Genomic DNA, 24,649 nt, shown 5'->3' with positions numbered 1-24,649 from the left:
GGTTTAATTATACGTTGACGCACAGACAAACAAAGGTACAGATAAATTAACAACAGCAGGGCTAAAAGACCTCAGGCAGCACATACTTTGCCTATAAAATGCCTTTTTAAAAATGACACGCTGCGCTGCTTTCATTTGTCACAACGCTTGACAACCTTTATTTAAGTTTCTAATGTAGTTTAGGGGTATTGTTAAGTATTCATTACTTGCGTAGTCACTTCTGAAGCATCTTACAGTCAATCATGGACTGCCTGTGCCTTCCAGAGCCACAACAAGAAAGAAATAACACTCTGCTTCTCTGGTACAAAGAACACATCTGTTGCAGCAGATCTGCCATCTGAATAATAGGATTAAAGTCCTCAGTAAAGGGAGCGCAAGAAGGAGCTGTAGATTATGTGAATAGCAACTGACTGAAGAACCCTCTGTGAGAGGAGTTTTCTCTACAAAGAAACTGAAAGATAAGAAGAGGGATAAGATTAGAACACTTGCTGCCTAAGCAGAAAGATGTGACGGAGTCTTCAAAGAACATCGACTCTGTTGTAGCACGACTCATCTCGCTCCTACTATGGCTTTCTACTTTCTCCCATTGGTGACAGAGTCAATCCAGCTGTTCTTCTTTGCTGCTGTTGATGAGCCTTGATGAAGCTAGACAAAAGAAATGAAGCATCAGAGGAGCAGCCTCACGTGGTTCCAAAAATCAGCATGTGGTATGATCTACAGTACATGATGCATTTTGTAAAAAATATTGAAAAGAAGGCTCCTGATGTCTCCACAGTACAGTAAACCATGAAGGACATTTTTTCTTGGCCCTAATTAAGCTTGAATTGGATAGTTAGGTATTTTTCTTCAGTAAACCAACATATTGAGATGTCACATGGACGTATACATGCTATAATGTCTGGACTGTAACTCTTAACTACCACTGATAAACCCAGAAGTTGCTTAAAGTTTTATCCCTGTCTTCTCTAGATGTGTGATGGATGGTAACTGGACTGGTTCTTCTACTCTGCTTGAGCACTCAAAGCTCTTTTTAGAACATACCTCAATCACCTGCATTCATACAAGCACTTTCTTCTATGCCTAAGTGCTTTCAGTCTAGGATTCCCTCTCTGGTGAACACATTATAGAGCAACTTGGTGTTCAATATCATGCAGACTGGAGCAGGAATCAAACCACCAAATTTCCCAATTAGTAGATAACCTGTTCTACCTCCTGAGCTATAGCCACCCTTAAGCTTACAGTATCTGGTATTCCCAGGCAGTCTCCCATCCAAGTATTAACAAGGTCAGATCAGACCAGCTATGCTCAGGTTGATATGACGTTGAGGCTGAGGACCCGTCCGGCATGTATACCTAGGACAGCTGGGAGCAATAGTTACCTTACGACCTTAAGGTAGAGAACGGCTCAGTCATACTAGGGTAATAATAGGATTGCAACCTCCCTGCAACTAGGTTTCCCAGTGATTGCACTGACTTTTTAAGCATTTAGTGACCAGTTGCAAGTAGCTGCTGTGACCAACTGGTTGCACAGAAAGTGAGTTTGCAAAACCTCAACATGTGCTCACAGAACTGGTCCCTGTCTATGAATTAACCATTTCAAACTTCATTGCACATTAAGGTAATACTGTCCCATCTACACTGTGGTCAACACACTGTGTCTCTGTCCCGCACCACCAACAGACTGAGGAGCGCTCCTGTACCCCAAGCCATAAAACTCTTCATTGCATTGCAGAAATAGAGGGGAGACATTGATTTTGCAGCATAACTCTGTGCAAACCAGTGCTAAGATTCTGGATACAGACTATATTAGTTCAATGGAAACTTTTACTCTTCATTTTAATGTAGGTTCTGGCTACAGCTTATTTCAATTTGTACAGTACTCATAAATCGTGTGCTGTGACTGAATTATGTGCTGTTTGCCTGTATGACTACCTTCATTTTAAGTCACCATCATAAAATACACCACACAGACATCATATAACAGGAACAGCTCTCTCTATTGAGACTGACGTTAGACTACCACTTCACTATTGTAGTTTCCTCACCACAAAACTTCTGTTATCCAAATCAAATCAAATCAAATCACTTTTATTGTCACATCACATGTGCAGGTACACTGGTACAGTACATGCGAGTGAAATTTTAAAAAAGTGAGCTTCACAAGCAACAGAGTTGTGCAAAAATACAATAACATAAAACAAGCAAAATATAAGAATGGCTAAATCTGAGAGTAATAAATATATGTACAATATAAGAGTGTATGCATTACTGGATGTGTATACTAAATATGTTTTTCTACGTGTGTGTGTGTGTGTGTGTGTATACATATTTTACAAATTAAATAGAGTAAACAATAAAATAAAATATATAAAATATACAGAGGTTGGTAGTTGGACATGTGCAAAACATTTATATACAGTGTGGAGTGCATAATGTTGAAGTTCCAGTAGTGAAGGTGAGGTGTCTATGACGTTTTCAGCAGTCTGATGGCCTGGTGGAAAAAGCTGTCTCTCAGTCTGCTGGTATGGGACCGGATGCTGCAGAACCTCCTTCCCGATGGAAGTAGTCTGAACAGTTTATGGCTGGGGTGACTGGAGTCCTTGATGATCCTTCCCGCTTTCCTCAGGCACTGCTTCCTGTAGATGTCTTGGAGGGAGGGAAGCTCACCTCCAATTATCCGTTCAGAGCACCGCACTACTCTCTGGAGAGTTTTGCGGTTGTAAGCGGTGCTGTTGCCATACCAGGTGGTGATGCATCCAGTGAGGATGCTCTCAATGGCACAGCGATAGAAGGTCCTGAGGATGTGGGGGCTCATGCCTGTATTGTTATTGTGCCCATGTGGCCTCTATTTACTGTTTGTTGTGTATATTTATCTGTATTTGTCTCCTGTTTGATGTCTTGTGTTTTACAAGCAACTGGATGTCTCAGTTTCTTCTGGGACAAATGAAATACTCATCCAGTCATCCGGTATGACCATAGCATAAGCAGTTAAAAACAATAGATTGATACATCTTTGCTAAAAGAAGGGCACAAATTAATATTAACTCCTTAAATCAGTGTTTTTAATGTATTCACAGTGCTACTGGGAGTGTTTTAAAGCCCTTTAAAATAATATAATTGAATTCTAGCTCCAGATGTTAATGGATGTTAGTTGAGTTAGCGTCATATTAGCTTGTTAGATGTACCAACTAAACCATTACAATACATCTTTATTAACAAATGAATGAATGAATGTGCATCAAGGGTTTTAAGGCCTTTACACACCAGCACATTGCCAAAAAAAACAATTTCATGGAACGTATATACGCACTGAAAACATTGTGTTTTTGTGAAAAAACAAAACATACTTAAACAAGAAAAGGAAGAAACTGAGATTCTGAGTTCATCCACTTCCCATAAAAAGACAGGAGCAGGGACAGTTTCATGGTTTGATCCAGGAGTTGAAGCTTTCATACATATTTCAGGATGTCAGTGGGGCAGGTTTGCAGCTTGTAAAACAAGGTAGATGTCACACTGTTTGAAGACATGCAGACAATGTGTGCAGATAAAATGCTAATGAGACAATAATCATGTGCAGTGTGAAGACTCTACATGTGATTTCATTTCCCCAGAAGGCTCCTCAAAACAACACTGCTGACACAGTCACTGATGCTTAACAACGCCGTCCCTAACATAACTGTGAAAGTTTATTATTAAATCCCAATAAAGAAAGAAAACAAAGTTTAAATGACTTCTCTGCTCATTATATCATGTAAAATACACTCTGCAGGGACACACAACTCCACAAAAGTTAGAAGAACTTTAAAGTTGATGATTCTATAATTTTATCACTACAAACAGCCACTCTAACATTAATAATCCGGCTTTAAGGTGATGCGGTTTGTAAGAATAAATGGCAGAAATAATTGTGAGTTTAGGTCGTTCTGTTCTCCTTGGAAAAATCTGGCCCACATCACAGGCAGGCACAAAACACACATTCAGGAACTGTGTGGAAAGTTTAAGTTAACACAGCAACTAAATGGAGATATCTGGGGGTCAGCAGAGGTAAGTATTTTGAATCCTAGCTCAAATGTTTTTTAACTATCTGAAAAGGTCATCTTCAAATGTGTGGATTTTTGACAGCCCTCAGCCTGTGGATTAGTGTGGGATACAATCTGAATACCAGCAGTTTAGAGATGAATGAATAGTCTCCATCATGGGGGGTTAAGTAATAGTCTACTGTCAGGTCTGTGATAGAGTTATACCCATATACTTTTAACCAAGTTAACTGTATTAGAATTAGAACTATTTCATGCAGAGTTCCTCATTTTCAGGAGGTCAAAAAAATATATTAAAAAATTAAAAGCTCACTTTCAACACTTTGCCTATTTCTTTGTAGGTAAAGACTCATGTGGATGTCATTACACACTGTTAGCTTCTAAGTGACACTTTGCCGGGTCTTTACTGTAGCTACCTTCAGTTTAGTCTTCGGTTTAGCAAGCAATATGAAAATTCAGCTTTAAAAACTTCAAAAACTCCGTACTTCATGTTTCAGTGTGTTTTGAGTCATTGTCAGATTGTACTGTGTACTGTCACTGAATACAGTGAAGGACTTTTCATTTACCACAGAAAGGATCCTGCAGTTTCTGCAGTCATCCATTATTGCTGTCTTCCTTGGGCATCCAGGCAGATTTATGATCGACTTTTTTTCTCCCTTGGAGTGTACCAGAGCTGTTATTGCTAATGTTCCTGTCATTTTTCTTATCAGTGTGCTTTTTTTCTGTATGATTTCTTTTTTTTGGGGGGGGGGGGTGAAAAGATAAAAGGTAAATGAAAAATGCATGAATACATAAGAAAATACAAGCACGGAGACTTACATAAATATATTCTAAATATAAAATACAGAAGTATAAATGTAGCATTTAGCCTTCATTTTTACTGTAATGCTGTAATGAAAACGTACTTTTCCTGTAATAAACCAGGAAGTAACTCACAGTGGCTTAATAAACTGATAATTATTATAACACACGCACACACACACAGAAGTTTCGCTAGCAGTAACAATGTCACAGTGCTGTGTCATTGTGGGTACTCCTGTTTCTCATGTTGGGCACTTTAAGAATACGACTTCATCTGATAGGAACACCATCATTTTTGTAGGTGTTGTAAAGAATAGAAAATGTATGTGAATTAGACAAAGTACAACATTATCCGTGCTCTATACTTCCTTCCTTTTCTGCGATCTTGATTTTGTGTGCCAAATCTTCTCATCCTTTGTGGATCTTAAATGTTGACACATTACTTTCTCTCTGACATGCCTACAGTGTTGATTCTGGCTGTTTTTCTCTCTGTCTGCCCTTTTCTTTATATTGTGTGTGTGTGTGTGTGGGTGGAGTATGGGGGGGGGTTGGCACTGCATTGTTGCCCAACAGCAGATGGTGTCTCCATGTGCTTCCTCTCCTCTCGTCTTCCATTTCCTCCCAGCATGTACTGCAACACACCGCTGCGTCTTTAAAGAGATATTTCACAATGTTCTCCACTCTCATCATCAAGGGGTGATTACAAGTTCAGACACCGCTGGAGACTGACAATCACCGAAACTCACTTATTTTCACAACAGTAAGTCTAAAAGGCCTGATCTGCAACACACAGCAGCAGCCTTTGTTTTCTAGTTTTTGACAAGAATTGGGGGGTTTTTTTGCTCTCGCCCGTATGCAGATATCAGTACTGAGGCTGAAAGATGAATGCTCCTGGTCCTAGCAGCATTCACTAAACCACCGGAGGACAAATGAACCTCATGAAACCATTTTCTGCTTCCTGACAACGCACAGCTGTCTATCAATCAATCCCAGTCAGAGGCTGTTTTCATTCTGAGGTGCGCCATATTACATCAAATACAGTATCATAGTCTTTAATGCTGCAGCACCCATGTGATGGCAGTTTGAATGTTAGATAAAGATCTCCTGAGGTGAGTAATCTAAATGATGATAAATCTAAGTTCTTATTCAACCAAACGCTCATACAGTATTTACAGACTGTCTGAAGCATCCCATGATTCACTCAATCACTCTTCCCCTCATTACAAGTCAGCGTTGCCACCATTAGCAATTCATTACTCTTCGGGGTTCTTATCTGACCCTGGTTCTTTTCCTGTAAGAAGTGGTCAAATCTGCAAAAGGTTCTCACCTGACCCCACTCAATCTTTTTTAAAATATGAAGATATGCCAGAGGATCTTGTGCAGATCTGGGAATGAGAGCTGGCTTGAAATGTTGGGCATTTGAACAACCAGAGTAACTGCAAATTCTAAGCGGTAAAAGAAAAAGAGTGGGGAGGAGAGTGAGAGCAGTCAAAATGAAACAACCTTGGACAGGCATTCACTCAATGCAGAGAGCTCACCAAGATGGTACAAAAGCAGCATTCAGCTGGCATTATTTCTTCTATATCTGCATGTGTCAAACTTCCCTATTGCCTAAGCAATCCAGAAGCATCTGGGAAGTTATTATTGCACCTTCAGTATCTCTTTATAAATGGCAAACTGTGATTGGGGGAAGACTTGCTGCTGTTGGAGAGCTTCGGACACGTTCAGGTTCTCCGATGTGCAACAGTGGTGCAGAGTGGTGCAGTGTGATGGACCCTGTTGTGGTCAAGCAAGAGCTTCAGCATGAAAGCCAAATGTTACTGACCGACTGACAAGCTTGCAGAAACAAGTGTTGATAATGTGATTCCTCTGAATGGTGTCTGGGGCTCAAGGATGAGCCACATCAGAAGGACCCAGTTGAGGTGATTAAAGCATCTGACTATGATGCCTCCTAGGTGATGTGTTTCAGGGATACCCCGCCCTGTTTTTCACGATATGTGAGGACGGAGGAAGATTACATCTCTTTTGACCTCTATCATCTCGCTTGAGAACACCCCTGTGCCCCCTCAAACGAGCTGAAGGAAGTAAAAACTGCTCGGTCTGCTGGTCAAGTGGTATAACATGCATGGAAACTTTTATAGCTACATAATTAAAAAGTTTAAGCATATTTCATCAATTTTGAAAAACGTGCTTTGACAATATATATTCATTTTCATTTAATCCAAAGTTTGGTTGTGTTACAGCTTCAAATGGCTCCATGTAGGTTTAATCTAAGTTGCTGCTTCAATGAGCCTCACAGTCGCCTGAGCATGGATGTTTATACTTTTACGATTGTGTAAAAACTCAACTAGCGCTATTTCTGTCTCGGTGATAGGCGGTCACTGCGGTTTGTTTTGGTTTCGGGGGCTTTCCCCGTCTTTTCTCGATTGTGGTAGAAACTATAGTGATGACACAGAGTGTACTTCTGCTTTATGAGATGCAGAAAACAGGAAGTTGTCATTTGTTCTTAACTTGCTGCTAGTCTGGCTTATAAGCAGAAAACTATGTGCATGAAGAGAATGTGTATGTGCCCTCAGATAATTCTGACTACAACGACTTGGGACAATAAACCAGTTTAAGTCATGGTACTATTGCATGAACCAAAGCCTAACATATTTTTTTAAAAAGGCAGTATAAATTTTCCTTATGAATTCCGATCTGGAATAATATTACACCTGTAAAAAGTAAATGTACAACCTTGAACACATTTCAAACTCATCTCAAAGACGCCCAAAAAGGAACCAGATCTGTGACCATTCAAATCAAATTAACTGAATTTTGCACTGCCAATATTTACTCAGTCATTTTACACTCCACTGAAAATAAGCAGCTTGTCTGAAGTTTTAATGGGTGTGCTGGGAAAGAGTACTTGTACTTCCTGACCTTGCTCCCTGTCACAAAGCCGTTGACTTCAACTATGCAGCAACTTGTTTTTCAGCGAGAGCGTCATAAATGTGGTTTTTCTCCAACAACAGGCTCAGGTATAGCATGGTTAGTCAGCACAGTGGCAGCATTTTAATTTATGTTTAGCATTCAAAGCAAAAATGTGGTGCTCAAAGGAGGAAGGAGAGAGGGGACAAGTATAGGCTACATTTGAGCGTATGAAAATGGGTTTTCATACTGTAACGTGTGTAATTTGCATGATATATCTGCAAGCTGGCCCAATGAAAGTGATTGTTGAAAGAGGAATTCTGCAAATCAGTGCGCTTGTTTGGTGTTTTGGTGACACATGTTTATGGTGCCATTTTTAGACATTTTGCTTTTTTGTTTCCTAAATATTGCTTTTTCAACCTGAACTTCAGTCAAAGATAACATCTTATAGGTTGGTAGCCCCTGAAGCACATACTGGATTACAGTATGTGATGTTACTGTGATTTTATGCCTCCATCTTGTGGCAAGAAATGAGCATGCACGAGAAATAAAAGTACAAACATTTCAGTATAAATCACAGACTTAAATGCACAGTCAATAAAATGATTCCATTACTCCCACATATTTTTGTGTGATTGATAACACAGATCTGTAATATAAACAATTGAACTATTTTATTATGATTTATTTATTTCTAAGCTGCTGGCTGCATGTTGGAGCTGTGAAACATTAACTTGGATCCATTTGAACATTAAAGCTTACTGTGTCACAGCCTGATAAAGGAAACAGCATAAATATTTTAGTTAATCAGCATGAAAGTGAAACCTGACTGATTGAAAAGGTATTCATGGTTTGTGTTCTAACGGCTACAATTCCAGCAGATTAGAATCAAGTATAACAACATTTATACCTTCTCTGAATCACCAACACACACAGACTCCCATAGTTGACTCTGCTCTGCTCAGTTTTTCAGAGGCTGCTTGTTTTTAAACTAAAATAAGCTATATCTTATGGATTTGTGTCTTCTCATATGATGTCTCCCCTCTCTTCATTATGCAACAACTTAAAAATCAAAAATAAGGTTAATAAAGTGAAGCCTTATATAATGCGTCATAGTAGCTGCACAAAATGTTTTCAATTATTTAAGGCAGCAGAGCAAGATAAAAGGTTATTTCAACAGCACAGTGAAATAAAAATATTCCTGTGGCATTTTTTTTTTTTTTTAAATACATTTAGAAAAAGTTTTCATATTACTTGTGCTAAAACTGGAGTACTGGTCACTGCAAAGTAACAAAATGCTACATTAAGGGTCCTGACAGGAGCTGGAGAGCATATTTCTCCCATACTGGCTGCTCTCCATTGGCTTCCTGTTGAATCCAGAATCTAATTTAAAATCGTTCTCACCCTAATAAAGCACTTTGCTCTCAGACTGCAGGTTTATTTGTTGAACCTGGAGTACTTTAAAGTAGAATGGGAGGCAGAGCCTTCAGCTTACACAGCTCTCTTTTATGGAAGCAGCTCCCAGTTTGGATTCCTGAAGTAGGTGTCCAAGTTTAAAATGTTCTCTTTGGTAAAGCATATAGGTAGGGCAGTCTGTTATTAACCTCTGGCTCTCTTCTTGCCATCACTCCCAACTGGTCGTGACAGATGACCACCCCTCCCTCAGCCTGGTTCTGCTGGAGGGTTCTTCCTGTTACAAGTTTTCCCCATTCCTACTGTCTCTAAAGTGCCTGGACATTGATTCTTGAGGTTTTCTCTGCATTATATTGTAATGTAAAGACCTACAATAACGTGCGCTGAGGCAACCATTGTGATTTGTATAAATAGCTGAACTGAGCTGAAGAGATCACACACCAAGAAAGAACCTCACCCAGTTAAGCAGTGACTTAGCCAACAACCCAAACTACTGTTGGACCAGTCCTCTGAGATTAGTAGAGGAGTAGTAGAATATTTATAGTTCTTGGACCCAAAACTTCACCATCCTGTAAACTTGTCAACCCCACCAAGTGTAGATTGACAGTCAATTTTAAGTACAGAAAATGCACTGAATGGTTTCTCTAAATGAAAATGAATAGGTCAGAAAACACAACATGGTGATTTATGTAGACTTTCTGAAAGTTTTTTGGTACCTAAAGATAGCTATGGAAAACTCATTTTTCTATTCTACTCTCTGGACTCAGTCACATGCTCTGAAGAGTGCGTGTCACCCCCAGCCCCAGTGGGAGAGGCATGACCAGGGTCTCTGGGTCAGGGAAAACAACCAATCAGAAGTCAGCCGCTCCCCATTTCCTGTCCCAAATGCTAAGCATTCACAGCAGCTCAGCTGAGGTTGAAGGAATCACACTAGTCCTTTAGTTGAAACTTTAGTTGAAACTTTAATAGCCTTTTATTTCATTATTTGTACAGACAGTTCAAATTAACAGCAATGACATCCTTATGAAGCTAAAAATGGAGAGAGAAAAAAAACAAACAAAAAAAAAAACAACAACTTCTACTGAAAGCAAGTAGTGGGTGCATGGCTCAGCTGTTGATTCATATAAAGAAAAACTTTTATATATCAGCAAACTCAAAGTTTTCAGAACACATTCAGGATTAACATTTATCAAATGCATCTGATAAAATCTACAGTCTGGATTTAGATGTGAAGTGTCAAGTTTCCTCTGCTGCTTGGAGAGTTCCTGAGCCGGAGAGTGCAAACAGTCCCACTCCCGGCCACCAGAGGGCAGATGCCGAGAGTGTAGGATGTTTACACTTCCTGGATCTCAGAGGTCAGAAAGAAATGTCAGGCTGGACAAAGTTGAATACTCAAATTTTAATACCACATTAACAGAAATTCCAAATCACAGAAAATAAAATCAGTGTTTATTCCCCCAAAAAAAAAAAAAAAGAAATTAAAATTGATATGTACATCACAATTCCTGAGTCACGGAACGTACCTCACAATGTGAGGTAGTTCAAAACGCTTTACAGAACACACTACTTTTCACAGCATCAACTTACACCTCCTGCTTCCTTGTTTCAGTCCCATACATACACTTCTGACAGGCAAGAAAACAGAAGTATCCTTGCTGTTCTTCCAACATCACGTCCATGCCAAAACATTGAGTACTCATTATGTGAACCCGTTCACATAATCACATTCAGGGTGAAGCCTGTTTGGTTAACACAAGGCTAACAAACAACTCACACCTGCAGCCAGTTTACGCTCGCCAATTAAGCCAACGTGTCTTGCCAACCACTGCAGCACCCTGCCCCCTTTGTAAAGCACACCAAACTATATTGTTTCATAAGCAAATTATTTTGAATTCAACAAGTGAACTGCAAAAGCCCACAAACTCATCAGGAAAAAGTCCAAGTGAGATCTCTTAACCCCATAAAACGTAATCAGTTTCTCTGACTGTAGTTCTTATATACACCATATGTAGATTCTCTCCCCCCCCCCCCGTCCAAAATGCTGGGAAAAGTTTTAATTAGATGAATTTTGAGTGGCTAGACAAAAATCCTTTGTTTAACTCTCAGTTTGACAGTATTAATACTTTCAAACATTGTCCATAGCTTTACCGGTGAGTCTGCAGAGTTACAATTATATCCTCCAGTTTAGCACAGAAGCTTGTGCAGCAACAAACATGCTGCTTCATCATCTTTAAGTTTCTTGGTGAGACCCTCTTTTATGCAGGGGGGCTTTTGTGAGTGGAATAGGCCCATTTCCTGGGTTTTCCAGCACCAAGGAAGGAACGCTGAGACTGTTTAGACAGAAACGGCAAGCAGCACAGCATGTTTTCATTCATGTATGATGAATGTGGGGGTGGGGGCAGTTTGTAATATTAGAAAGCTTCCTTCCTTCCCTGTCTGTGGCCCTCTAGTCTGTGTTACACCCACTTCCCCTCAGCTCTGATGACATGGTTTATCTTAAAAAACATTTTAGAAAGAAAAGAAAAAGAAAAAACCCCACCACACTCTTACACCCTTAAGTCAAATTTTCTGAACTTCAACCACTCCTGCATCTTCTTCCACCCCTCTTCTCATCTTCATCCTCACCTTCTATCCCTGCCTTTCTCCTTTCAACCCCACTCCTTCCTTTCATTCTTCCCCATTCCTCCCCCCAGCCCTCGTCTCAAGAGAGGATGAAGCCGCTCCCATCCACTGGGAATTGAATGGCCTGAGTGGAGACAGCTATCAAAGCCAGCCGTTTCACACTGGTGCACATTTTTTTGTATTTTTGCTAAGCGTGCTACTTAGTAACCACCTTACAGCTTTACGACCAAAAAAAAAAAAAGAAAAAAAAAAAAATGCAGGTTCAAGTTTTCTGAAATGTTTTGCATTTCTTCACAGCCATACGATACACATTTCTGTGATGGTTTCTGCAGAGATCACCTCTTAGACCATGTGCGTTGCTTTCTGGCAGAGTGACCTGATCACCTGTCTAGATCAGTTTACACAGACTCATATACACAATGAGGAAGCTGAAAATACCATTAAGACCTAAAAATGGATCCAACAACCCTGTTAATCAAAACACTCCTAAACAATGTGGGAACATGACAGTGGGGAAACTGTCCTTTTTTCCCCCAAATCAGCCAATCACTGATAACAGTTTAGCTTTCAGCAAATTCTGTATCGTCAACCATTCATGGTACTAATTAAACAGTTAGTTTTATGGTTTCAAACATTCCAACATCATTACTCCATTTAAGCTTCTTTTAAAAAAGTATACTTGGTCATTTTATTTGGTTAATGTTATTAAATATTACTCACACCATCCTCACTGGCATCTTGTCACTGATTTAGAAAAGCTGAACTTTCATGTCTTCACCTGTGTGCTGCTTTCACGAAGTTGAGGTGGAGCTGTTTGAAATAGAAAGAACTGAAATTGGAACGAACCACCTGTTGTCCTAGCACAGGGGGGATGTGGCTTCTCCGTATTGAGTTTAGTCGCGGTCTCTATGGTTTCCCCGCTTTGCTTTAAATCGTTTTCCACATTAGCTTATAGGTTCAGGTTCCTCTCATTTGGTTAGGATACAGTTATGTTCCTGTGTTTCCAAGCAGAAGAGTCAGCTCATTTCTGAGGAGTGGTCCATTTACGAGCCCACTTATTCCCTAGAATAGTTCATTTTACCTCTTGGCTTTCTTAGTTGCCCAAAGGACTCATTTTTAGCACCATTTTTCAAACTCAGTTTAAACCATAACCTTCCTTTGACACTGTTCTCCTTTATGTCTGATCTTTCCCTTATATTTTTCATGACAGTTCAGTCACTATACTTACAGCTGTGTTCACTCCGGTCGCAGCGATGGTACTAGCAGTTGGCTGCTGCAAACATCCGACTGAAAGCCCCAGAAACTAACACCAGCTTCCAGTCAAGGATGTTTACAGTAGCCCTGACTGCCAACCGGCCCGGAGAGGATGAAGCATCTATGAACACACAAACACTTCCGTTAGCCAATCAACAGTCACTTAAAAATACAAGCTTGAATCAGAGTGATCTGCACTGGAAATAATTCAAAGCACACCTCATGTGCCTTTCAACCTTACTAATAAAATGAGAATGATCCAGTTATGCACTCAAGTGTCATCATCTGAAAGTCTCATGATTGTGGAGTGAGCCTTAAAAACAAAGGACTGGACACATTATCAACAGAAGTGTACACATCTCTACTGGGAAGATTTTTTTTTGTCCTCCTGCCGACTTGGACGGAAAGGCAACAGCGGTGTCTGTGTCACTTCCAGTCTTTCTGACATCTATTCTTAATCTCAAACTTCCACACAGCCTCTCCCTGTTCAGGGTATAATCCATCATCCAACACAAGTTCAGGATGAATGTAAAGTTGTGCTCGAGCTGGGATCAGCGCCGCAAACACATCATCTTACCCACCCAAACCAACAAAAAGTAAAGTAAGATAATTTTTGATTTTGTGTGAGAGGAGCCGGAGCTGGCAAGGTCCCACTCCACTTTCATATGGAGACAAGAGCAAGAGGAGAGGGCTTTGAGAAAAGTGAGCAAAATCAGAGGATTTGATGATAAGGTGCAAAAATATGTTACTGTGACTCAGTGCCAACTGGCTGTACAACTGAATTCATACATATCAGATTTTTAGTATGCATATGCGAAGTAGTTTATTTTGGTCAGTTTACCAATGATGTAACTAAGAGGCTGAAGTCATCCATGACAACGGAAGCTGTCACATTTAGGCTGTAAATGAAACTGTATTCACGCACATTTGCTCTCTGAAGCAGCTTAAGTTGTATTTATTCAATGGCCAGTTCTTAATTCAGAAGTAGCCCTGAGTTGAGGGGAGAGGCTAAAAAGTCTGGCTTTACTTTTCATGACACTGTCTAACTTGGATCTAATCTAAGATCACAACTTAGGCTGACCTATCACTACACACTTTTTTGTAAAACTAGTCTTTGTGAGAGTTAACAGCGACCCCCATGAGAGTGACATAGATGCAAAGTAAGTTTTCAAAGAAAACACCTGATGATGGGCCTCCCCAGCAAAGTTCATACACTACAGCCTTCATTCTGTGCTGACTCAAGTGCTGAGCAGCACAGACCAGCATAATTACTGGTCTCCACTATGTTTTGTTGCCCTGCCTTTGTTGTCCAGTAAGCATTCTATCAGCATGTGACATTCCACAACCTTAACTCCCAACCCACACATACACACAAACACACTATTTACCATGTAAACACAACCCTGCATTTCTGTTTGGCCACCATACACACTCCCACGGCTCAGCATATGTATACACACACACACACACACACACACACACACACACACACACACACACACACTCACACACACACAAATCTAATTACTTCTTCACACGCAAATAAATGTGCAGGACTCCCATAGTGCCCTCTCTGACCCTCCTCCCCCAACCCAAACGCCTACTTCCTGTTTCTTCCTCTCTCCTCCACTTTTTCTCCATACATACAATAATGAAATGGCATTCTTGTGTGTGTGTGTCTTGTCTGAGAGGGAGAGAGAGAGAGAGAGAGAGAGAGAGAGAGAGAGAGAGAGAGAGAGAGAGAGAGCGAGAGCGAGAGAGGAGTTAGAAAGACAGCAGAGTGCATGTAAATGAGTGCACATGTCTTTGAGAGCATGAATGTGCCCTTGTGTGTGTGTGTGTGTGACTGGTAGAGATTGAGAGTGAAAGAGCAAGAGTGCATGTAATCACATGTGTCCTGCACTGAGATAAAGACAGGAATGCTGTTTCCCCACGGTTCCCTCCCTCTGCTCCAATAACAAAGACCTCAAGTGTTAAGTTATTGTAAATCAAGTAAGTTTTTCTTTACTAAAACTGGATTAAATGTAAATGGTAAAGTCACCTGGAGTTCTTGACATTTGCTACTACATATAACTAACTCCAAGCATTGTTCTATTTTAGCTGCTTGTGCGTGTAAAAGCCTGGTTAGAAAGACCAGGCTTTTTTATAGAGCTATAGACTGTATATAAAAGATGGACAATTATTAGTTTTGGACTCTGGATTCAGTGACGAGTGCATGGTGTGCTTGTTATCAGCTAATGCTAGCAAGCTCAGTTAGCAAGCTACTTTTGTAAAGTGTACAGGTATGAAGCCCTAACTCAAAGACACAAACATCTTCTAAAAAAATGCTGCAAAACGTTTAGATTCTGCCCACAGCAACTATGTCTGAACGCCTGTCAGTCAAATCCACACCCCTAACTGTACGGCTTTAAAAATCCAAACTTGTGACCTGAACCACTGTTTGCTACATTAACGATATTGTTTTATTATTGCAAAGTTGGGCACTTCGAGAACTGTGGGATTGACATTGCTTTTACACGTGACCATTAGAGGAACTGCAGTTTTTGCCACTTCTCAGTTGGCTTAAATCAAATATGACATGCCAGCTGTCATTTTCTATTATGTCATTAATGTTGTTGTGGACAGCTACAGATTTGCATGTACTTCTATACATACCACAATCTGAAGAATGTGTACAGCATCACACTGTACTCAAAAAATACAATAGCAACCTCATGATGTTCAAAAAGAACAGCTGCATTGTTTATTACATCAAAAAGAGGACACTTGATTGTTTTGTTAGCTTTTTTTTTAGCTTGTGGAGATGGATGCATGATGAGATTTACATACATACAGACACTGATTGAGACATTACTTGCATACTGAGCATGTCTACTTTGCTTAACAATGTGGTTAAATGGAATATCTTAAATTCCTAAACCAAGAATGAAGTTACAGGTTTCGCTGTACATACTCACAGTTACTTTTATCTCTTTGATCATGAATCTTTCCACAAGATAATAATGTATAAGCAGAAATATTTGTGTCTATTCAGTAAGACTGAGCACAAGACCACAGAAAGCTAAACAGTGCTCTTTTTGCCTTGAGAATGTTGTTTTCCTGGCTATGGGAATACTACAGCGGGGAAGACAACCATCATTGGTGAGCCATCTATGGATAGGGTTATGATTGGATTAACGTCTTCATCTTTTTAGACCATTTTTCCTGTCTGGAAAACCCAAAAGGAAAATCTTAACAAAAAGAAAAACTGTAATGACAAAATTATGAATCTCATAGTTTCTAAAAATCGCCCAATTTAGCATATAGCTAAGGCAAACGCTCCCCTTAGCACTAACCCAGACTGAGTTTTCATTGTTTTGTTGGATGTTAAAAGCTTGCTGCTTGGTCACTGCTAACTAGCTGAGCAAAAATAAAACAGGAAATCGTTTTGCATGTTCCGTTGTGCATGTACATAACAACTTTTTTTATTCTCTTATCCCACCTTCAAGCTGTAACCTGTTTACTTTTATAGTAATTTAGCCACTAGCACAAAGATTGTTCCTCACATTTTGTGCAGATTCTGTCATTTAAGTCATACCAGTGACACACACAAGCTGCCTCCACTGGACCACAAAGAAAATTAGAGGGTTAAAAGAAATGAAATATCATGTTAACCCTTAAAGGAGAAATCTGTCTGTTGTAAATGGATGGTTTAACAATGCAAGGCAAAGACAGTGTTTCATGAATTCTGCTGACGCAACAGTACGTACTACTGGCCTCGAGCCGTGTCTGCATTCATATACTGAGTGTGTGTGTGTGTGTGTGTGTGTGTGTGTGTGTGTGTGTGTGTGTGTGTGTGTGTGTGTGTGTGTGTGCTTTACAGTAAGTTTCGGTTACTATTGCTTTCCACACTCCAGTGGCTTTTTGGAGAAAAACAAACTGCTCATGTGAAAGTATGCATGTATGTGGACTGTATATGTGTGTATGTAGACTTATGGGTAGTACTCCCTCTATCACTCAGGTCACTTTGGGGAACAAAGCAAACTTTATCAGAACATTGCAATCCTGCATTCCCCAGATTCTTAGCACTTGGCAACCAGCTAAAAACGGAGCAAAGAGGGAGAGAGACAGAGAGAGAGAGAGGGCAGAGGAAGGCAAGCGGAAGACAGAACACAGAGGAGGAAGGCAGGAGAAATAAAAGGTGTACGCACTACTGATCTTTCCTCATAGCGTCTGCTGTAGGTTTGAATACAATCTGTACTGTTGCCTAACAGGCTGGTAGATGATCTAAAAACCAAGAGCAGGTTTTGAAATGGGAGGAAAACAACTCCTATTGTTCTATTGTGAATGATGTTTGAAAAATGTATTTGCAAGAATGTCTTTGTGTAATTGTGTAGTAGTGCAGTGTGAGTGCCCTTTACCTATATCCAAGAATAGCAGAATGAATATCATTTCCCACCAAAAACCTTCTATCAGTGGTCTAAAGTTGTTGAGAAAATGGGGAATAGGAAATTCATTTGAAAGTGAAGTTTTGTAGACATGATACAAGAAAAATACTTAGAGCTAACATTTAGAAATATGCCCAAAAAGTTGGTTCTGGACGTGGCGTTTCCCACTGAAAACACTATGTCCAGCTTTTTGGGATTTCCTTACCTGGATAATTGAGAATCCATCAAGACTGGAATATGGTTCCAATTTTTGTGTCAACTTTAGGTAGCACTAGTTTGACATTTAGGCGTTCGGTAGAGAACAGCACAAAGAGAAAAATCCAATTCTAAAACCAGGCTGTGTGACGCCTCCTGTCTTATCGTCTAAAGCAGTGCATGACTACGGGCTGCTTTTCAGTTTGGCTTTCGTAAAATCCAGAAGATAAACTCCTGACACTGCTCGCTGCCAAAATGAAGCCGGCATTTGGTTAAATAAAAAGAAAAGGCCTTTAAAAAAACTAAGCTCTTTTGCGGTTTTATTGTTTGGAAAAGCTGGGAACAAAATGGACACTGCCACATTTTTGAATAGTTTAGCGGTTTCAGAACTAGAATTTACACCGAGGGTTTGGGTATAGAGAAGTGTGCAATTTGAATGAGACAGTATGGCAGTAAATTATTTTATCATTTTATTTTAAAGGGTTTGATGATATTTGGCAGTCGAAACAGTAAGATAAGGATGAAGGTGGAGCAAGGGCTACCAGACTACTCCATATGAAGACAGATAACAGGAGGTCATGAATCTGTCCTCAGCCATGTTAGCAAAGGAAGTATAAATGAATTATATACAGCAAAATACTTATGACTAAAAGTACATAACAGGGATGAGCAGAATGAAGAAAAATAGATTCTAGAATTTGCAAGACTTCCAGCACTAAAAACATCAGTGTTCTAAGGCAGAGGCCATCTATCATGGCCTGATCTGTGTACAGTAAATATTCCAAGGTGACGGGCAGTTTAGAGGTGATACATGGATGTTTAAAAATGCTACAGAGGAAACCTTTAAAGCATAGCAAACTCTGTGTCTGCACATTCTTTCATGCACTCAAGAGGCACTTCTCTGACATCACAAATATACCAGCACAATGAGAAAGCCACAGTGAGCCAGGTCAAACACCATTAAAGGTACAGTAGATCAAGGACACGCACTTCAGATGACCTTAGCAGTGTATTGTGCCAAAGTGAGCGTTTGAAGTCCAGCAGCTTCTCATTTGTTCAGTCGCCAGAGAACATACACCAGAAGATTTGTTGCGGACTTTTTTGAGGAGATGAAACTTCGCTTATTGTATTGATTGAAACTAGGGGGTTTGGGTTTTATTTTGCTCTTGCTAGTGATCCATTTCTTGTAGCTCTTTTGTCAAACCAGTCAGATCTGTAAATCTGAAATCTGCTACGAAACTCTGGACAAACAACACCAAATGTTTTTTAGTCATGCCATAAATGATCTATTTCTATAGGTAGTCATCTGACATGCAGGAGTAAAATAAAATGTGCTTTTTAGAGCTAAAACTCCCACGCTGAATTCGGAAATTATGTATAAATCAGTAAATGTAGCGCATCTGGTGCCAGCTGGAACATTGTAAGACAGATCCATATCTTCTGGGTTTCTGAATAAATCCTGATGTGAAATCTACAGAAGAACTCTAGAGCAAAGACAATGATAGAAATATAACTTACACAGCATGCTGAGTTCAGTTTTCTTAAAAAAAAATAAATAAAAGTACACAGATTTTTTGAAAGTATTTCAATGAAGTTTCATTTATTTTGGATGTTACGAAGAGGTGAAAACTTTAAAAAGCGGTGGATGTTAACCAAACCCTAAACCTAGATGGATGTCCCCATGGATATTAAGCAGCAGATTTTCTAATATGTTGCAACAATGCAACAGCTGGTATCAGTGAAGTCTGGGCTTTCTGCTTGGACTGCTGGCCCCGTGACCCAAACCCAGATAAGTAGCAGAAAATGGATGGGTGGATGAATACTGTAGTTTTTTGTCTTGGTGACCACTGAACGTAAAGTTAATTCTGCCCAGATAAGTGACCAGATGACTAAGATGACCACATTAGAACTGCTGTGTGATAACTTATAGTTACACTGGTCATTAGAATAAATAACTAACAATCATGTAAACTGAGGAGCTTTTCTGGGCTCTGAAAGCCTGAGAACCAGATTTCTCATTGCCTTATTGCCTATTCTTAAAGTTAATATCAAGCTTTAGGGGAATTACTTACAATATTTTGGTTTCTATCAAGCTTCACATGGTGCACATTCCTACCTAAAGTGTGGGGAAACATTGTGCCCGATACAGGCCGAAAACATGTTGCAGGCCTGTGAATTGCATTGATGGATGAGTTTTCAGGTCAAAATACAGATACTAGTAACTGCTGGTTGCTTACAGTATCATTGCACTTCTGAGTCAAGTTACTAATGTACTTAAGAAGCTATACGGTGTGACCAATAAGTGCAATAACACTGTCCTTTAGAGTCCAGATTCTACAGTACACGCCACCATATCCCTTGGCCAGCCTGCACACCTCAAGCCAAGAACACTCCTGACTCCTAATAAAAGTGTAATTGGTGACCGAGTACCTGGACTCCTGGATTATCAAGTTGACACCTACACTTGGCTAGTTACTGCTCAGCTAAGTGGATTTTACATTTACAGGCTTCGTTCCATGGCTCAAGCATCAAGCTTTTCACAGTTTCTGAAAAGGTTTCTGAAAACACGTCACACAAATACACCGTCTTCCAAATGACTTTTCCCTCAACATTGAGCCTACTCACACTGACATTAATATATACCTTTCTGCAATATTATAATCCAAGTAAAACAAGTGCTCTCAGAATCAGACTACAATCCACCTTCATTAACAGGCTTGCCCCTGGCCACGACCTTCACAGCAGCACTTAGTGTAGCTGGAGTTTTTCTACAAGTTTCCATTCTTTATCTGATAGCACAAATCCGGCCCTTTTTTAAGGCCCTCCCTTCCTCTGCCATTCAGATCTGTCTCTTTAGTTCTCCCTCTCTCTCTGATGAGCTGGCCTCGTGTATGAGTCTCTGTCAGCAGTTTAACGGACCGGTGGATATTCCGATCAGGGTTGTGAATACTAACAGAGCTGGTGGCCCGTGAAACCAGAACCTCTGATTATTAACATCGCTGACTCCTAGAGGACAAAAATGAGGAGTTAATGTTCCTCAACACCCTTGGCTGCAAAGCAAAAGAGACTCTCAGGAAACTTAAGTTGGAAAAGTTGGTAATAATATGCCCTGGTGTTTCACACACTTTTTGGTCTACATTGCTAAAATACATCAACACCAACATGCTAGCAGTTGTGGATATAAATACTTACTGGTACAGGTTTAAATGATCCATCAGTTTTGGAAATACTTATTCGTTTATTCCCAAAAGTGAGAGAAGATTATTTACTTGTACTTCTCAGGTCTGTGCATTAATTACTGAGCTGAAATTAAGCTGAGCTCAGCTTTGCTAGCTAATAATAAACCATTTCTTTAACCAGCCCTCCTTAGTGACTCCAAAATGCCAGCAGAAAGTATTGTTTTCTTTATCTAGTGCTGTTTATGGCTAACTTTCTCCCCTATAAATTGTAACCTAATAAAAACCAGACATATTCTACTAATCTTCTTCTTTACTATGATGACCATAGTTACATGTGTATCTGTATGAACCCATCTTCTCTGTAATAGGTGGGACAATCTGAATGAAACTTTGTACAAACGTCATCAGACTTGCAGCAATAATTAACATCTAAATGCTTTTTAAAAAAGATTTAGTATAAATCCCAATTTCTTTTGATTTTTATACATATATATATATTAGGTCCCTTTGTGAATGTATTGTTACTCTCGCCGTTTGCATTTCTATCATGCGTCACATTCAACGTAAGGTTCCCATACGTAACTTAACAGTCACCAAAATTTTTATCCACAATGGAATTTTGTTCAAGTCACCACTAAATACAGAATGAAGAATCTGGAAAAGCACTAAGCGATTATGTAGCTAGTGCTAAAAAACCTTGGCTACACCATGTTACAAAATGAAGGACCATGTATAGTATTAAAACCGCATGTTCATTGGCTAAAAAGTGTGCAACCACAAGTCATTAGCCAATAAGCGTGTGGTTTCCCAGTCGGGCACACCCTTCCTTGTCACATCTGGTTGTCTACGACCAAGACAGCGATGGCAGAAAAGGTCAATTCAAGGCTTTAAAACAGGACTTTAGAAATCCCTGGATGATGTAATGGTAGCTATGTTCATACAGGTATTCTTGGACTCAGCTAAAATAGCTTAGCATGAAACAGCTGGAAAGAAAAATCTTAAATTGACCCTTAATATGCAACTTCAGTTTATCCCCAATAATTTTAGCAACTTCCCTCTTAGCCTGCTTTCTTCTGATAGGCCAGCTTATAGACTAATAACTGTTTTTTGTACTGAAAGCAGTCTGACGCCAAGTTTTTGGGATTACCTAATTATCTAATTTGATTTAATTTGAACATCTTAATTTTCACTTTTACAGAGACTCTGCGGGATCATGCAGACTTTATAGCTAAGACTTGTCTTCAAATGTTAGCATGCAGTGTATTCAGCTTGTTTCAGCTCAGGTCCATATTAGTTCTGCACCATTACTTTCCATTTCTTAGAATAATCCCATTAAAACAGAATTAGGTTTTCCTTCCTCGTTCCCAGTCCAGTCCTGACTTCGACTTTGGATCCCCTGCTTTCTAATGTATTGCGGGATGGGCCGAGAATTCAGGAAGTGGCTCCTGCAGTCTCCATAGTAACCCTGAGGTCAGCCCCGCAAGGCCGGAGACCCCTCCTCAAACACAAAGAGCTGAGAGGCCTAGATAAACACAAACAACCCAGATTGCACACACTTAACAAACAAACACTTGCGCACACAAACCCAGGCGAGCACACAAGGACGTGGAGTGCATTCAGCTAACTAAAGCACTTCCTGTGTAATCTATAGCAGGAACACAGCATACAGCATGGAAACTACTGTAAAGCACTGGTGAAGATAAAGCAGGCTATTTAGCTTACTGGTTAACAAACTGATCCCTTGACCATCCCAGTGCTCCTAGTAGATTATTGGCTCTGCTGTTACATGTTACTGGCATTTTAAGAAAAGGGACACCATGACGCCAACATTTTTCTTACATTTATCAAATACTTACGTGAGCTTTTTACCTGAATACACCAAACTGCTTTCGTCTATTAAACTTTTTGCACAAAAAGGAATGGTGGTATATAAGCAGACATCTAAACCAGCCTATCGTAACCAAGTAGCGACAGTGACAACAGAAAAATGAGACGTCTTTTTGTGCTCATCCCTGTGCTGTAGGAATAATACTTACTTCTTCCTCACTGTGCCTCTGTCTTCCTCACACTCATGTCTGCCTGGGAACCAAACTGACCTCCATCCCAAGGGAGGAAAGAGCCGAGTGAATGGGCAGGCCCCAGAGCTTCGCTTTCATACAGCCTGCAACCCGATACAGATTACACATTACTTTTTAAGAGTCAAACAGTGCGACTGAACTGTGACCTCTTGGTTGGTGATCATTAGAGCGGAAAAAAAAAAAAAACTTATAATACATCATCCCATAAAGGCCCTGTAACCTTTGCTGCATGGAGTTTACAGTGCTTTGTCCTCCTCTGCATCTCTTTGTTCTATTAATGTATGACCTGATTACACTGCTTCATAGTATTTCTGGAGTAGCCTACTTGAACTTTAAAAGGTTCAGAACTAAGAGATATTTATAGACCACTATAGCCCATGGAAGTTGTGATTCCAGTTAGTAAAAAATGAAGACCCTGTTTTCTTCTTTGAATATAACCACTCTATGTAATCCGATTACTCTTATTTCTAAGTAGCAGCAGGCACAATTTAATCCAATAGAAATGGCAATGGATCCTGTCATAACCAGATTCAGTTAGGGAGATGACATGCAGATCTAGACAGGCGGTTTTCTTAATAGTATTCACCTTGAGAAATAAATCTGTTTACTCCCTGGGATTTATTCCAAAGAATAGCAGCAATACTAAAAGCACAACTTTAACAACTGTGTAATGACTGACGGGCAGGTGATGCTTCGACAAACCTCACACGAAAACCCGACCCCCCAACAAACTTTAGTGTCAGTCTATAAGGACATACAGCGTACACAGTGAGAACAAGGCCAGTTTATAACAGAAATTATTGCATATTCGGCCTGCAGATATGTAACAACTTCTCCGGTGAAACCTTTTTCTGCTTCTCGTGTCGCTTGACTCCGCTCATTGGCTCATTATGCGGATGTAAGGTGTGAGAAAACAGAGGAACCGATTCTCAAAGTTATTTTTGTTCGCAACTAGCTGCGCTTTTGATATTACAGCTGAGCCGACCTAAAGAACAGGCTGTTATAATGCGGTGAATAGCTAAATGACTACACTTCGGTGTATGCAAAAGTGCTGAGAGTTCCGGTATCTCAAAGGTCGTTGTTTTCTGAAAGCGGTTTGGCACCATAAGAAGTTAGAGGACGTAATGAGTGCAGAGGTAAGTTAAACTCACCGTGTTAACGTCCCCCGCGGACAGCTGCGGCAGGCAGAGGGCCAGCTTTGCTGCTATTTGTATTTCGGGATAACACTGACAGCGACTAACATTCTTTTAAAACAGTTAAAAGGTCGAGTGAGGGTCAGAAAATACACGAAGTCTCCCACGAGTTCCGCTCACTTGTCCCGGGAGACTATGGCGGAGCAGGGATAAAGTTCTTCTTAAAATTATTCCGCCGAACCTGCTCTCCTCTCTCAGCCTGCACTCTGTCAACTCTAGGTTTTTGTAGGAAGAACGCTGGACGGAGCCCCGCCCCCTTTGTGCTGACCGCTGTCAAGTTAGCTACAAAAACGATGAGTTTTTCGGTCATTTTTTTCCGCTTAAAAATGCCGCATTTTTTTTTTATAAGTTTGCAAACATTTTTCCTATCACTACTTAAACATTGTTAAGAAAACGGAATATTTACCAAGCATTTATTTGAATAGAATTTGATCCATTTTAACAGTAAAATTAATGCTTTTGTTTTGAAAGTATTTACATTATTTCCGGTGTAACCTTGTTAACTGCATTCAAATTGGTGTTTTTCAAGACTGGCCAAAAC

General features: G+C 40.0%; 1 long non-coding RNA gene across 1 annotated transcript; it reads right to left on the bottom strand.

The window, feature by feature from the left end:
- Positions 1 to 16,836: 16,836 nt before the first annotated feature.
- LOC120443261 lies at positions 16,837 to 24,298 on the bottom strand. Its single transcript, XR_005615290.1, has 3 exons — positions 24,067 to 24,298; positions 22,874 to 22,998; positions 16,837 to 22,359 (listed from the first exon to the last, which is right to left on the bottom strand). It is a non-coding gene; the product is annotated as an uncharacterized LOC120443261 (long non-coding RNA).
- Positions 24,299 to 24,649: the final 351 nt, after the last annotated feature.

This window comes from Oreochromis aureus, linkage group 13 (assembly GCF_013358895.1).
Source record: "Oreochromis aureus strain Israel breed Guangdong linkage group 13, ZZ_aureus, whole genome shotgun sequence".
Classification (NCBI taxonomy): domain Eukaryota; kingdom Metazoa; phylum Chordata; class Actinopteri; order Cichliformes; family Cichlidae; genus Oreochromis; species Oreochromis aureus.
This window is presented reverse-complemented; position numbering and strand designations above follow the sequence as displayed.